The sequence below is a fragment of the Ranitomeya imitator genome, chromosome 1 (assembly GCF_032444005.1).
Source record: "Ranitomeya imitator isolate aRanImi1 chromosome 1, aRanImi1.pri, whole genome shotgun sequence".
Taxonomy (NCBI): domain Eukaryota; kingdom Metazoa; phylum Chordata; class Amphibia; order Anura; family Dendrobatidae; genus Ranitomeya; species Ranitomeya imitator.
The window spans coordinates 186,155,235-186,169,720 of NC_091282.1; positions in this window are offsets into that span (position 1 = coordinate 186,155,235).

Sequence of the window (14,486 nt, forward strand, 5' to 3'; positions counted from 1 at the left end):
TGCCTTCTGGGAGAAGCGAAGTCTCCCTAAGCTAGAAGATCGTTGGGTACAGCCGGGACCAGCTGCTTCGAAAGCATCACCAAACCAGGGATTCAAGCTTCAGGAGGCTAATTTGCATATTCCAGGTGCCTTCTGGGAGAAGCGAAGTCTCCCTAAGCTAGAAGATCGTTGGGTACAGCCGGGACCAGCTGCTTCGAAAGCATCACCAAACCAGGGATTCAAGCTTCAGGAGGCTAATTTGCATATTCCAGGTGCCTTCTGGGAGAAGCGAAGTCTCCCTAAGCTAGAAGATCGTTGGGTACAGCCGGGACCAGCTGCTTCGAAAGCATCACCAAACCAGGGATTCAAGCTTCAGGAGGCTAATTTGCATATTCCAGGTGCCTTCTGGGAGAAGCGAAGTCTCCCTAAGCTAGAAGATCGTTGGGTACAGCCGGGACCAGCTGCTTCGAAAGCATCACCAAACCAGGGATTCAAGCTTCAGGAGGCTAATTTGCATATTCCAGGTGCCTTCTGGGAGAAGCGAAGTCTCCCTAAGCTAGAAGATCGTTGGGTACAGCCGGGACCAGCTGCTTCGAAAGCATCACCAAACCAGGGATTCAAGCTTCAGGAGGCTAATTTGCATATTCCAGGTGCCTTCTGGGAGAAGCGAAGTCTCCCTAAGCTAGAAGATCGTTGGGTACAGCCGGGACCAGCTGCTTCGAAAGCATCACCAAACCAGGGATTCAAGCTTCAGGAGGCTAATTTGCATATTCCAGGTGCCTTCTGGGAGAAGCGAAGTCTCCCTAAGCTAGAAGATCGTTGGGTACAGCCGGGACCAGCTGCTTCGAAAGCATCACCAAACCAGGGATTCAAGCTTCAGGAGGCTAATTTGCATATTCCAGGTGCCTTCTGGGAGAAGCGAAGTCTCCCTAAGCTAGAAGATCGTTGGGTACAGCCGGGACCAGCTGCTTCGAAAGCATCACCAAACCAGGGATTCAAGCTTCAGGAGGCTAATTTGCATATTCCAGGTGCCTTCTGGGAGAAGCGAAGTCTCCCTAAGCTAGAAGATCGTTGGGTACAGCCGGGACCAGCTGCTTCGAAAGCATCACCAAACCAGGGATTCAAGCTTCAGGAGGCTAATTTGCATATTCCAGGTGCCTTCTGGGAGAAGCGAAGTCTCCCTAAGCTAGAAGATCGTTGGGTACAGCCGGGACCAGCTGCTTCGAAAGCATCACCAAACCAGGGATTCAAGCTTCAGGAGGCTAATTTGCATATTCCAGGTGCCTTCTGGGAGAAGCGAAGTCTCCCTAAGCTAGAAGATCGTTGGGTACAGCCGGGACCAGCTGCTTCGAAAGCATCACCAAACCAGGGATTCAAGCTTCAGGAGGCTAATTTGCATATTCCAGGTGCCTTCTGGGAGAAGCGAAGTCTCCCTAAGCTAGAAGATCGTTGGGTACAGCCGGGACCAGCTGCTTCGAAAGCATCACCAAACCAGGGATTCAAGCTTCAGGAGGCTAATTTGCATATTCCAGGTGCCTTCTGGGAGAAGCGAAGTCTCCCTAAGCTAGAAGATCGTTGGGTACAGCCGGGACCAGCTGCTTCGAAAGCATCACCAAACCAGGGATTCAAGCTTCAGGAGGCTAATTTGCATATTCCAGGTGCCTTCTGGGAGAAGCGAAGTCTCCCTAAGCTAGAAGATCGTTGGGTACAGCCGGGACCAGCTGCTTCGAAAGCATCACCAAACCAGGGATTCAAGCTTCAGGAGGCTAATTTGCATATTCCAGGTGCCTTCTGGGAGAAGCGAAGTCTCCCTAAGCTAGAAGATCGTTGGGTACAGCCGGGACCAGCTGCTTCGAAAGCATCACCAAACCAGGGATTCAAGCTTCAGGAGGCTAATTTGCATATTCCAGGTGCCTTCTGGGAGAAGCGAAGTCTCCCTAAGCTAGAAGATCGTTGGGTACAGCCGGGACCAGCTGCTTCGAAAGCATCACCAAACCAGGGATTCAAGCTTCAGGAGGCTAATTTGCATATTCCAGGTGCCTTCTGGGAGAAGCGAAGTCTCCCTAAGCTAGAAGATCGTTGGGTACAGCCGGGACCAGCTGCTTCGAAAGCATCACCAAACCAGGGATTCAAGCTTCAGGAGGCTAATTTGCATATTCCAGGTGCCTTCTGGGAGAAGCGAAGTCTCCCTAAGCTAGAAGATCGTTGGGTACAGCCGGGACCAGCTGCTTCGAAAGCATCACCAAACCAGGGATTCAAGCTTCAGGAGGCTAATTTGCATATTCCAGGTGCCTTCTGGGAGAAGCGAAGTCTCCCTAAGCTAGAAGATCGTTGGGTACAGCCGGGACCAGCTGCTTCGAAAGCATCACCAAACCAGGGATTCAAGCTTCAGGAGGCTAATTTGCATATTCCAGGTGCCTTCTGGGAGAAGCGAAGTCTCCCTAAGCTAGAAGATCGTTGGGTACAGCCGGGACCAGCTGCTTCGAAAGCATCACCAAACCAGGGATTCAAGCTTCAGGAGGCTAATTTGCATATTCCAGGTGCCTTCTGGGAGAAGCGAAGTCTCCCTAAGCTAGAAGATCGTTGGGTACAGCCGGGACCAGCTGCTTCGAAAGCATCACCAAACCAGGGATTCAAGCTTCAGGAGGCTAATTTGCATATTCCAGGTGCCTTCTGGGAGAAGCGAAGTCTCCCTAAGCTAGAAGATCGTTGGGTACAGCCGGGACCAGCTGCTTCGAAAGCATCACCAAACCAGGGATTCAAGCTTCAGGAGGCTAATTTGCATATTCCAGGTGCCTTCTGGGAGAAGCGAAGTCTCCCTAAGCTAGAAGATCGTTGGGTACAGCCGGGACCAGCTGCTTCGAAAGCATCACCAAACCAGGGATTCAAGCTTCAGGAGGCTAATTTGCATATTCCAGGTGCCTTCTGGGAGAAGCGAAGTCTCCCTAAGCTAGAAGATCGTTGGGTACAGCCGGGACCAGCTGCTTCGAAAGCATCACCAAACCAGGGATTCAAGCTTCAGGAGGCTAATTTGCATATTCCAGGTGCCTTCTGGGAGAAGCGAAGTCTCCCTAAGCTAGAAGATCGTTGGGTACAGCCGGGACCAGCTGCTTCGAAAGCATCACCAAACCAGGGATTCAAGCTTCAGGAGGCTAATTTGCATATTCCAGGTGCCTTCTGGGAGAAGCGAAGTCTCCCTAAGCTAGAAGATCGTTGGGTACAGCCGGGACCAGCTGCTTCGAAAGCATCACCAAACCAGGGATTCAAGCTTCAGGAGGCTAATTTGCATATTCCAGGTGCCTTCTGGGAGAAGCGAAGTCTCCCTAAGCTAGAAGATCGTTGGGTACAGCCGGGACCAGCTGCTTCGAAAGCATCACCAAACCAGGGATTCAAGCTTCAGGAGGCTAATTTGCATATTCCAGGTGCCTTCTGGGAGAAGCGAAGTCTCCCTAAGCTAGAAGATCGTTGGGTACAGCCGGGACCAGCTGCTTCGAAAGCATCACCAAACCAGGGATTCAAGCTTCAGGAGGCTAATTTGCATATTCCAGGTGCCTTCTGGGAGAAGCGAAGTCTCCCTAAGCTAGAAGATCGTTGGGTACAGCCGGGACCAGCTGCTTCGAAAGCATCACCAAACCAGGGATTCAAGCTTCAGGAGGCTAATTTGCATATTCCAGGTGCCTTCTGGGAGAAGCGAAGTCTCCCTAAGCTAGAAGATCGTTGGGTACAGCCGGGACCAGCTGCTTCGAAAGCATCACCAAACCAGGGATTCAAGCTTCAGGAGGCTAATTTGCATATTCCAGGTGCCTTCTGGGAGAAGCGAAGTCTCCCTAAGCTAGAAGATCGTTGGGTACAGCCGGGACCAGCTGCTTCGAAAGCATCACCAAACCAGGGATTCAAGCTTCAGGAGGCTAATTTGCATATTCCAGGTGCCTTCTGGGAGAAGCGAAGTCTCCCTAAGCTAGAAGATCGTTGGGTACAGCCGGGACCAGCTGCTTCGAAAGCATCACCAAACCAGGGATTCAAGCTTCAGGAGGCTAATTTGCATATTCCAGGTGCCTTCTGGGAGAAGCGAAGTCTCCCTAAGCTAGAAGATCGTTGGGTACAGCCGGGACCAGCTGCTTCGAAAGCATCACCAAACCAGGGATTCAAGCTTCAGGAGGCTAATTTGCATATTCCAGGTGCCTTCTGGGAGAAGCGAAGTCTCCCTAAGCTAGAAGATCGTTGGGTACAGCCGGGACCAGCTGCTTCGAAAGCATCACCAAACCAGGGATTCAAGCTTCAGGAGGCTAATTTGCATATTCCAGGTGCCTTCTGGGAGAAGCGAAGTCTCCCTAAGCTAGAAGATCGTTGGGTACAGCCGGGACCAGCTGCTTCGAAAGCATCACCAAACCAGGGATTCAAGCTTCAGGAGGCTAATTTGCATATTCCAGGTGCCTTCTGGGAGAAGCGAAGTCTCCCTAAGCTAGAAGATCGTTGGGTACAGCCGGGACCAGCTGCTTCGAAAGCATCACCAAACCAGGGATTCAAGCTTCAGGAGGCTAATTTGCATATTCCAGGTGCCTTCTGGGAGAAGCGAAGTCTCCCTAAGCTAGAAGATCGTTGGGTACAGCCGGGACCAGCTGCTTCGAAAGCATCACCAAACCAGGGATTCAAGCTTCAGGAGGCTAATTTGCATATTCCAGGTGCCTTCTGGGAGAAGCGAAGTCTCCCTAAGCTAGAAGATCGTTGGGTACAGCCGGGACCAGCTGCTTCGAAAGCATCACCAAACCAGGGATTCAAGCTTCAGGAGGCTAATTTGCATATTCCAGGTGCCTTCTGGGAGAAGCGAAGTCTCCCTAAGCTAGAAGATCGTTGGGTACAGCCGGGACCAGCTGCTTCGAAAGCATCACCAAACCAGGGATTCAAGCTTCAGGAGGCTAATTTGCATATTCCAGGTGCCTTCTGGGAGAAGCGAAGTCTCCCTAAGCTAGAAGATCGTTGGGTACAGCCGGGACCAGCTGCTTCGAAAGCATCACCAAACCAGGGATTCAAGCTTCAGGAGGCTAATTTGCATATTCCAGGTGCCTTCTGGGAGAAGCGAAGTCTCCCTAAGCTAGAAGATCGTTGGGTACAGCCGGGACCAGCTGCTTCGAAAGCATCACCAAACCAGGGATTCAAGCTTCAGGAGGCTAATTTGCATATTCCAGGTGCCTTCTGGGAGAAGCGAAGTCTCCCTAAGCTAGAAGATCGTTGGGTACAGCCGGGACCAGCTGCTTCGAAAGCATCACCAAACCAGGGATTCAAGCTTCAGGAGGCTAATTTGCATATTCCAGGTGCCTTCTGGGAGAAGCGAAGTCTCCCTAAGCTAGAAGATCGTTGGGTACAGCCGGGACCAGCTGCTTCGAAAGCATCACCAAACCAGGGATTCAAGCTTCAGGAGGCTAATTTGCATATTCCAGGTGCCTTCTGGGAGAAGCGAAGTCTCCCTAAGCTAGAAGATCGTTGGGTACAGCCGGGACCAGCTGCTTCGAAAGCATCACCAAACCAGGGATTCAAGCTTCAGGAGGCTAATTTGCATATTCCAGGTGCCTTCTGGGAGAAGCGAAGTCTCCCTAAGCTAGAAGATCGTTGGGTACAGCCGGGACCAGCTGCTTCGAAAGCATCACCAAACCAGGGATTCAAGCTTCAGGAGGCTAATTTGCATATTCCAGGTGCCTTCTGGGAGAAGCGAAGTCTCCCTAAGCTAGAAGATCGTTGGGTACAGCCGGGACCAGCTGCTTCGAAAGCATCACCAAACCAGGGATTCAAGCTTCAGGAGGCTAATTTGCATATTCCAGGTGCCTTCTGGGAGAAGCGAAGTCTCCCTAAGCTAGAAGATCGTTGGGTACAGCCGGGACCAGCTGCTTCGAAAGCATCACCAAACCAGGGATTCAAGCTTCAGGAGGCTAATTTGCATATTCCAGGTGCCTTCTGGGAGAAGCGAAGTCTCCCTAAGCTAGAAGATCGTTGGGTACAGCCGGGACCAGCTGCTTCGAAAGCATCACCAAACCAGGGATTCAAGCTTCAGGAGGCTAATTTGCATATTCCAGGTGCCTTCTGGGAGAAGCGAAGTCTCCCTAAGCTAGAAGATCGTTGGGTACAGCCGGGACCAGCTGCTTCGAAAGCATCACCAAACCAGGGATTCAAGCTTCAGGAGGCTAATTTGCATATTCCAGGTGCCTTCTGGGAGAAGCGAAGTCTCCCTAAGCTAGAAGATCGTTGGGTACAGCCGGGACCAGCTGCTTCGAAAGCATCACCAAACCAGGGATTCAAGCTTCAGGAGGCTAATTTGCATATTCCAGGTGCCTTCTGGGAGAAGCGAAGTCTCCCTAAGCTAGAAGATCGTTGGGTACAGCCGGGACCAGCTGCTTCGAAAGCATCACCAAACCAGGGATTCAAGCTTCAGGAGGCTAATTTGCATATTCCAGGTGCCTTCTGGGAGAAGCGAAGTCTCCCTAAGCTAGAAGATCGTTGGGTACAGCCGGGACCAGCTGCTTCGAAAGCATCACCAAACCAGGGATTCAAGCTTCAGGAGGCTAATTTGCATATTCCAGGTGCCTTCTGGGAGAAGCGAAGTCTCCCTAAGCTAGAAGATCGTTGGGTACAGCCGGGACCAGCTGCTTCGAAAGCATCACCAAACCAGGGATTCAAGCTTCAGGAGGCTAATTTGCATATTCCAGGTGCCTTCTGGGAGAAGCGAAGTCTCCCTAAGCTAGAAGATCGTTGGGTACAGCCGGGACCAGCTGCTTCGAAAGCATCACCAAACCAGGGATTCAAGCTTCAGGAGGCTAATTTGCATATTCCAGGTGCCTTCTGGGAGAAGCGAAGTCTCCCTAAGCTAGAAGATCGTTGGGTACAGCCGGGACCAGCTGCTTCGAAAGCATCACCAAACCAGGGATTCAAGCTTCAGGAGGCTAATTTGCATATTCCAGGTGCCTTCTGGGAGAAGCGAAGTCTCCCTAAGCTAGAAGATCGTTGGGTACAGCCGGGACCAGCTGCTTCGAAAGCATCACCAAACCAGGGATTCAAGCTTCAGGAGGCTAATTTGCATATTCCAGGTGCCTTCTGGGAGAAGCGAAGTCTCCCTAAGCTAGAAGATCGTTGGGTACAGCCGGGACCAGCTGCTTCGAAAGCATCACCAAACCAGGGATTCAAGCTTCAGGAGGCTAATTTGCATATTCCAGGTGCCTTCTGGGAGAAGCGAAGTCTCCCTAAGCTAGAAGATCGTTGGGTACAGCCGGGACCAGCTGCTTCGAAAGCATCACCAAACCAGGGATTCAAGCTTCAGGAGGCTAATTTGCATATTCCAGGTGCCTTCTGGGAGAAGCGAAGTCTCCCTAAGCTAGAAGATCGTTGGGTACAGCCGGGACCAGCTGCTTCGAAAGCATCACCAAACCAGGGATTCAAGCTTCAGGAGGCTAATTTGCATATTCCAGGTGCCTTCTGGGAGAAGCGAAGTCTCCCTAAGCTAGAAGATCGTTGGGTACAGCCGGGACCAGCTGCTTCGAAAGCATCACCAAACCAGGGATTCAAGCTTCAGGAGGCTAATTTGCATATTCCAGGTGCCTTCTGGGAGAAGCGAAGTCTCCCTAAGCTAGAAGATCGTTGGGTACAGCCGGGACCAGCTGCTTCGAAAGCATCACCAAACCAGGGATTCAAGCTTCAGGAGGCTAATTTGCATATTCCAGGTGCCTTCTGGGAGAAGCGAAGTCTCCCTAAGCTAGAAGATCGTTGGGTACAGCCGGGACCAGCTGCTTCGAAAGCATCACCAAACCAGGGATTCAAGCTTCAGGAGGCTAATTTGCATATTCCAGGTGCCTTCTGGGAGAAGCGAAGTCTCCCTAAGCTAGAAGATCGTTGGGTACAGCCGGGACCAGCTGCTTCGAAAGCATCACCAAACCAGGGATTCAAGCTTCAGGAGGCTAATTTGCATATTCCAGGTGCCTTCTGGGAGAAGCGAAGTCTCCCTAAGCTAGAAGATCGTTGGGTACAGCCGGGACCAGCTGCTTCGAAAGCATCACCAAACCAGGGATTCAAGCTTCAGGAGGCTAATTTGCATATTCCAGGTGCCTTCTGGGAGAAGCGAAGTCTCCCTAAGCTAGAAGATCGTTGGGTACAGCCGGGACCAGCTGCTTCGAAAGCATCACCAAACCAGGGATTCAAGCTTCAGGAGGCTAATTTGCATATTCCAGGTGCCTTCTGGGAGAAGCGAAGTCTCCCTAAGCTAGAAGATCGTTGGGTACAGCCGGGACCAGCTGCTTCGAAAGCATCACCAAACCAGGGATTCAAGCTTCAGGAGGCTAATTTGCATATTCCAGGTGCCTTCTGGGAGAAGCGAAGTCTCCCTAAGCTAGAAGATCGTTGGGTACAGCCGGGACCAGCTGCTTCGAAAGCATCACCAAACCAGGGATTCAAGCTTCAGGAGGCTAATTTGCATATTCCAGGTGCCTTCTGGGAGAAGCGAAGTCTCCCTAAGCTAGAAGATCGTTGGGTACAGCCGGGACCAGCTGCTTCGAAAGCATCACCAAACCAGGGATTCAAGCTTCAGGAGGCTAATTTGCATATTCCAGGTGCCTTCTGGGAGAAGCGAAGTCTCCCTAAGCTAGAAGATCGTTGGGTACAGCCGGGACCAGCTGCTTCGAAAGCATCACCAAACCAGGGATTCAAGCTTCAGGAGGCTAATTTGCATATTCCAGGTGCCTTCTGGGAGAAGCGAAGTCTCCCTAAGCTAGAAGATCGTTGGGTACAGCCGGGACCAGCTGCTTCGAAAGCATCACCAAACCAGGGATTCAAGCTTCAGGAGGCTAATTTGCATATTCCAGGTGCCTTCTGGGAGAAGCGAAGTCTCCCTAAGCTAGAAGATCGTTGGGTACAGCCGGGACCAGCTGCTTCGAAAGCATCACCAAACCAGGGATTCAAGCTTCAGGAGGCTAATTTGCATATTCCAGGTGCCTTCTGGGAGAAGCGAAGTCTCCCTAAGCTAGAAGATCGTTGGGTACAGCCGGGACCAGCTGCTTCGAAAGCATCACCAAACCAGGGATTCAAGCTTCAGGAGGCTAATTTGCATATTCCAGGTGCCTTCTGGGAGAAGCGAAGTCTCCCTAAGCTAGAAGATCGTTGGGTACAGCCGGGACCAGCTGCTTCGAAAGCATCACCAAACCAGGGATTCAAGCTTCAGGAGGCTAATTTGCATATTCCAGGTGCCTTCTGGGAGAAGCGAAGTCTCCCTAAGCTAGAAGATCGTTGGGTACAGCCGGGACCAGCTGCTTCGAAAGCATCACCAAACCAGGGATTCAAGCTTCAGGAGGCTAATTTGCATATTCCAGGTGCCTTCTGGGAGAAGCGAAGTCTCCCTAAGCTAGAAGATCGTTGGGTACAGCCGGGACCAGCTGCTTCGAAAGCATCACCAAACCAGGGATTCAAGCTTCAGGAGGCTAATTTGCATATTCCAGGTGCCTTCTGGGAGAAGCGAAGTCTCCCTAAGCTAGAAGATCGTTGGGTACAGCCGGGACCAGCTGCTTCGAAAGCATCACCAAACCAGGGATTCAAGCTTCAGGAGGCTAATTTGCATATTCCAGGTGCCTTCTGGGAGAAGCGAAGTCTCCCTAAGCTAGAAGATCGTTGGGTACAGCCGGGACCAGCTGCTTCGAAAGCATCACCAAACCAGGGATTCAAGCTTCAGGAGGCTAATTTGCATATTCCAGGTGCCTTCTGGGAGAAGCGAAGTCTCCCTAAGCTAGAAGATCGTTGGGTACAGCCGGGACCAGCTGCTTCGAAAGCATCACCAAACCAGGGATTCAAGCTTCAGGAGGCTAATTTGCATATTCCAGGTGCCTTCTGGGAGAAGCGAAGTCTCCCTAAGCTAGAAGATCGTTGGGTACAGCCGGGACCAGCTGCTTCGAAAGCATCACCAAACCAGGGATTCAAGCTTCAGGAGGCTAATTTGCATATTCCAGGTGCCTTCTGGGAGAAGCGAAGTCTCCCTAAGCTAGAAGATCGTTGGGTACAGCCGGGACCAGCTGCTTCGAAAGCATCACCAAACCAGGGATTCAAGCTTCAGGAGGCTAATTTGCATATTCCAGGTGCCTTCTGGGAGAAGCGAAGTCTCCCTAAGCTAGAAGATCGTTGGGTACAGCCGGGACCAGCTGCTTCGAAAGCATCACCAAACCAGGGATTCAAGCTTCAGGAGGCTAATTTGCATATTCCAGGTGCCTTCTGGGAGAAGCGAAGTCTCCCTAAGCTAGAAGATCGTTGGGTACAGCCGGGACCAGCTGCTTCGAAAGCATCACCAAACCAGGGATTCAAGCTTCAGGAGGCTAATTTGCATATTCCAGGTGCCTTCTGGGAGAAGCGAAGTCTCCCTAAGCTAGAAGATCGGTGGGTACAGCCGGGACCAGCTGCTTCGAAAGCATCACCAAACCAGGGATTCAAGCTTCAGGAGGCTAATTTGCATATTCCAGGTGCCTTCTGGGAGAAGCGAAGTCTCCCTAAGCTAGAAGATCGGTGGGTACAGCCGGGACCAGCTGCTTCGAAAGCATCACCAAACCAGGGATTCAAGCTTCAGGAGGCTAATTTGCATATTCCAGGTGCCTTCTGGGAGAAGCGAAGTCTCCCTAAGCTAGAAGATCGGTGGGTACAGCCGGGACCAGCTGCTTCGAAAGCATCACCAAACCAGGGATTCAAGCTTCAGGAGGCTAATTTGCATATTCCAGGTGCCTTCTGGGAGAAGCGAAGTCTCCCTAAGCTAGAAGATCGGTGGGTACAGCCGGGACCAGCTGCTTCGAAAGCATCACCAAACCAGGGATTCAAGCTTCAGGAGGCTAATTTGCATATTCCAGGTGCCTTCTGGGAGAAGCGAAGTCTCCCTAAGCTAGAAGATCGGTGGGTACAGCCGGGACCAGCTGCTTCGAAAGCATCACCAAACCAGGGATTCAAGCTTCAGGAGGCTAATTTGCATATTCCAGGTGCCTTCTGGGAGAAGCGAAGTCTCCCTAAGCTAGAAGATCGTTGGGTACAGCCGGGACCAGCTGCTTCGAAAGCATCACCAAACCAGGGATTCAAGCTTCAGGAGGCTAATTTGCATATTCCAGGTGCCTTCTGGGAGAAGCGAAGTCTCCCTAAGCTAGAAGATCGTTGGGTACAGCCGGGACCAGCTGCTTCGAAAGCATCACCAAACCAGGGATTCAAGCTTCAGGAGGCTAATTTGCATATTCCAGGTGCCTTCTGGGAGAAGCGAAGTCTCCCTAAGCTAGAAGATCGTTGGGTACAGCCGGGACCAGCTGCTTCGAAAGCATCACCAAACCAGGGATTCAAGCTTCAGGAGGCTAATTTGCATATTCCAGGTGCCTTCTGGGAGAAGCGAAGTCTCCCTAAGCTAGAAGATCGTTGGGTACAGCCGGGACCAGCTGCTTCGAAAGCATCACCAAACCAGGGATTCAAGCTTCAGGAGGCTAATTTGCATATTCCAGGTGCCTTCTGGGAGAAGCGAAGTCTCCCTAAGCTAGAAGATCGTTGGGTACAGCCGGGACCAGCTGCTTCGAAAGCATCACCAAACCAGGGATTCAAGCTTCAGGAGGCTAATTTGCATATTCCAGGTGCCTTCTGGGAGAAGCGAAGTCTCCCTAAGCTAGAAGATCGTTGGGTACAGCCGGGACCAGCTGCATCGAAAGCATCACCAAACCAGGGATTCAAGCTTCAGGAGGCTAATTTGCATATTCCAGGTGCCTTCTGGGAGAAGCGAAGTCTCCCTAAGCTAGAAGATCGTTGGGTACAGCCGGGACCAGCTGCTTCGAAAGCATCACCAAACCAGGGATTCAAGCTTCAGGAGGCTAATTTGCATATTCCAGGTGCCTTCTGGGAGAAGCGAAGTCTCCCTAAGCTAGAAGATCGTTGGGTAGCGCCGGGACCAGCTGCTTCGAAAGCATCACCAAACCAGGGATTCAAGCTTCAGGAGGCTAATTTGCATATTCCAGGTGCCTTCTGGGAGAAGCGAAGTCTCCCTAAGCTAGAAGATCGTTGGGTACAGCCGGGACCAGCTGCTTCGAAAGCATCACCAAACCAGGGATTCAAGCTTCAGGAGGCTAATTTGCATATTCCAGGTGCCTTCTGGGAGAAGCGAAGTCTCCCTAAGCTAGAAGATCGTTGGGTACAGCCGGGACCAGCTGCTTCGAAAGCATCACCAAACCAGGGATTCAAGCTTCAGGAGGCTAATTTGCATATTCCAGGTGCCTTCTGGGAGAAGCGAAGTCTCCCTAAGCTAGAAGATCGTTGGGTACAGCCGGGACCAGCTGCTTCGAAAGCATCACCAAAATTTTTGCCTGTAGGACATTATTGCAAGAGAGCTTGGCTGAGTAGATTACACAAGAAGGAAAACACACAGCAAGTCAGCAGGATCTAGGAGCAACATGGCAGATGTGACAACCTACATGGTGAGCTGCAGCATGTGCTACATGTTCACAGATCGACCAGAAGAAGAATCCAATTTCACCTGTCAGAAGTGTAGATTAGTGGCCCTTTTAGAAGAAAAGGTGCGGGGTCTGGAAGAAAGAATAGCAACTTTGAAACTCATCAAAGAGAATGAAGACTTTCTAGACAGAACAGAAGCATCTCTACTGGTCACAGAAGGTGCAAAAAGTGTCAGAGAACCTCCAAAAGCAGATGAGTGGAAGCATGTGACCAAAAGAAGCAAGAAGACCATGGAGAAATCACCAACCACACAACTGAAGAACTGGATTAAACGTGTGGCCACCAGGCGCAATCCGGCGCTAATACAACTCTATGAGAAAAAACAGATCTGGCGGAAAAAAAACATCCGGTGGAATAAAATGGATCCGGCGGAAAAAACGGATCGTGTTGAAAAAAACGGATCTGGCGGAAAAAACGATCCGGTGCAAATAAACGGATCCTGCAAATGTGCTCGCAGGATGCGTTTTACCCATAGACTTGTATTAGCGACGGATCGTGACGGATGGCCAGACATCGCCTCCGTCGTGCTACGGATCCGTCGTGTTTTGGCGGACTGTCGGCACAAAAAAAGTTCAATTGAAAATTTTTTTGGCCGGCTCGCCCGCCATTTTCTACCGCGCATTTGCGGCAGAAACTCCGCCCCCTCCTCCCCGCACTTCAGAATGGGCAGCGGATGCATTGAAAAACTGCATCCGCTGCCCACGTCGTGCACAAATTTCACAACGTGCGTCGGTACGTCGGCCCGACGCATAGCGATGGACCCGTACTGACGCAAGAGTGAAAGAGGCCTTAATGAGCGATGAATTTAAAAAGAAAAAATAAAAAGCGGGAAAAAAACGGCGTGGGCTCCCGTGCAATTTTCTGCGCCAGAGGGGGAAAGCCGACGGCCGGGGCCAATATCTGTAGCCTGCTACGAATACCAGCCCGCAGCTGTCTGCGTAGCCTTTACTGGCTATTAAAAGAGGGGGACCCCCCCCCCAAAAAAAAAAATGATGTGGGGTCCCCCTATATTTTATAGCCAGAAAGGCTACGCAGACAGCTGCAGGCTGATATTCATAGCCTAGAGAGGGGCCATGGATATTGGCTCCCCCGGCTACAAATACCAGTCCGCAGCCGCCCAAGAAATGGCGCATCTGTAAGATGCGCCAATTCCGGCACTTAGCCCCTCTCTTCCCACTCCCGAGTAGCGGTGGGATATGGGGTAATAAGGGGTTAATGTCACCTTGCTATTGTAAGGTGACATTAAGCCGGGTTAATAACTGAGAGGCGTCAATAAGACGCCTATCCATTACTAATCCAATAGTAAGAAAGGGTTAATAAAACACACACACATTTGGAAAAAAGTATTTTAATATTCTTCATTTAACCATACTTACCATACTTCAGCGCCTGCAAAAAAAAGTAAAATAATAAACCGTATACTACCTGTCCGCCGTAGTCCAATTAATAACGAGTGTCCCACGACGATCTCCCCTATAGAACAGTGACATCGGGTGATGTCACTGCTCTATAGGACCCTCAAGTGACACACTGACAGGAGACAATGGCTCCTGCAGTGCATCACTGAGGTTACTCTAGTTCACTGGTCTCACTTTATGGCAATTGCTGCGTGGGAAAATGTCTCACCCAGCAATGCCAATAGTGAGACTAGGGACTATTTTCTCACAGGGGCGTAGGAATACCTTGTGAGGAATACATGATGGAAGGATACCTTCCATCATTGTGTTCCTGGAGCCCCTGGAGAGTGGTCGCATCAACTGATGCTCCTGCTCTCCACGGGAGATCGTCGTGGGACACTCGTTTTAATTGGATTTCTGCGGACAGGGAGTATATTGTTTGTTTATTATTTTAATATTTTTTACAGGTGACAATGGCTTCGGGGAACAAAGTGACAAGTGATGGTGAGTATGTACTCTATGTTATATGTGCTGTATGTCTGTAGTATGTATGTATGTACTGTATGTTGCATGTCGTCGCATGGTGCATGTCGTCGCATGGTGCATGTCACATGGTGTATGTCGCCG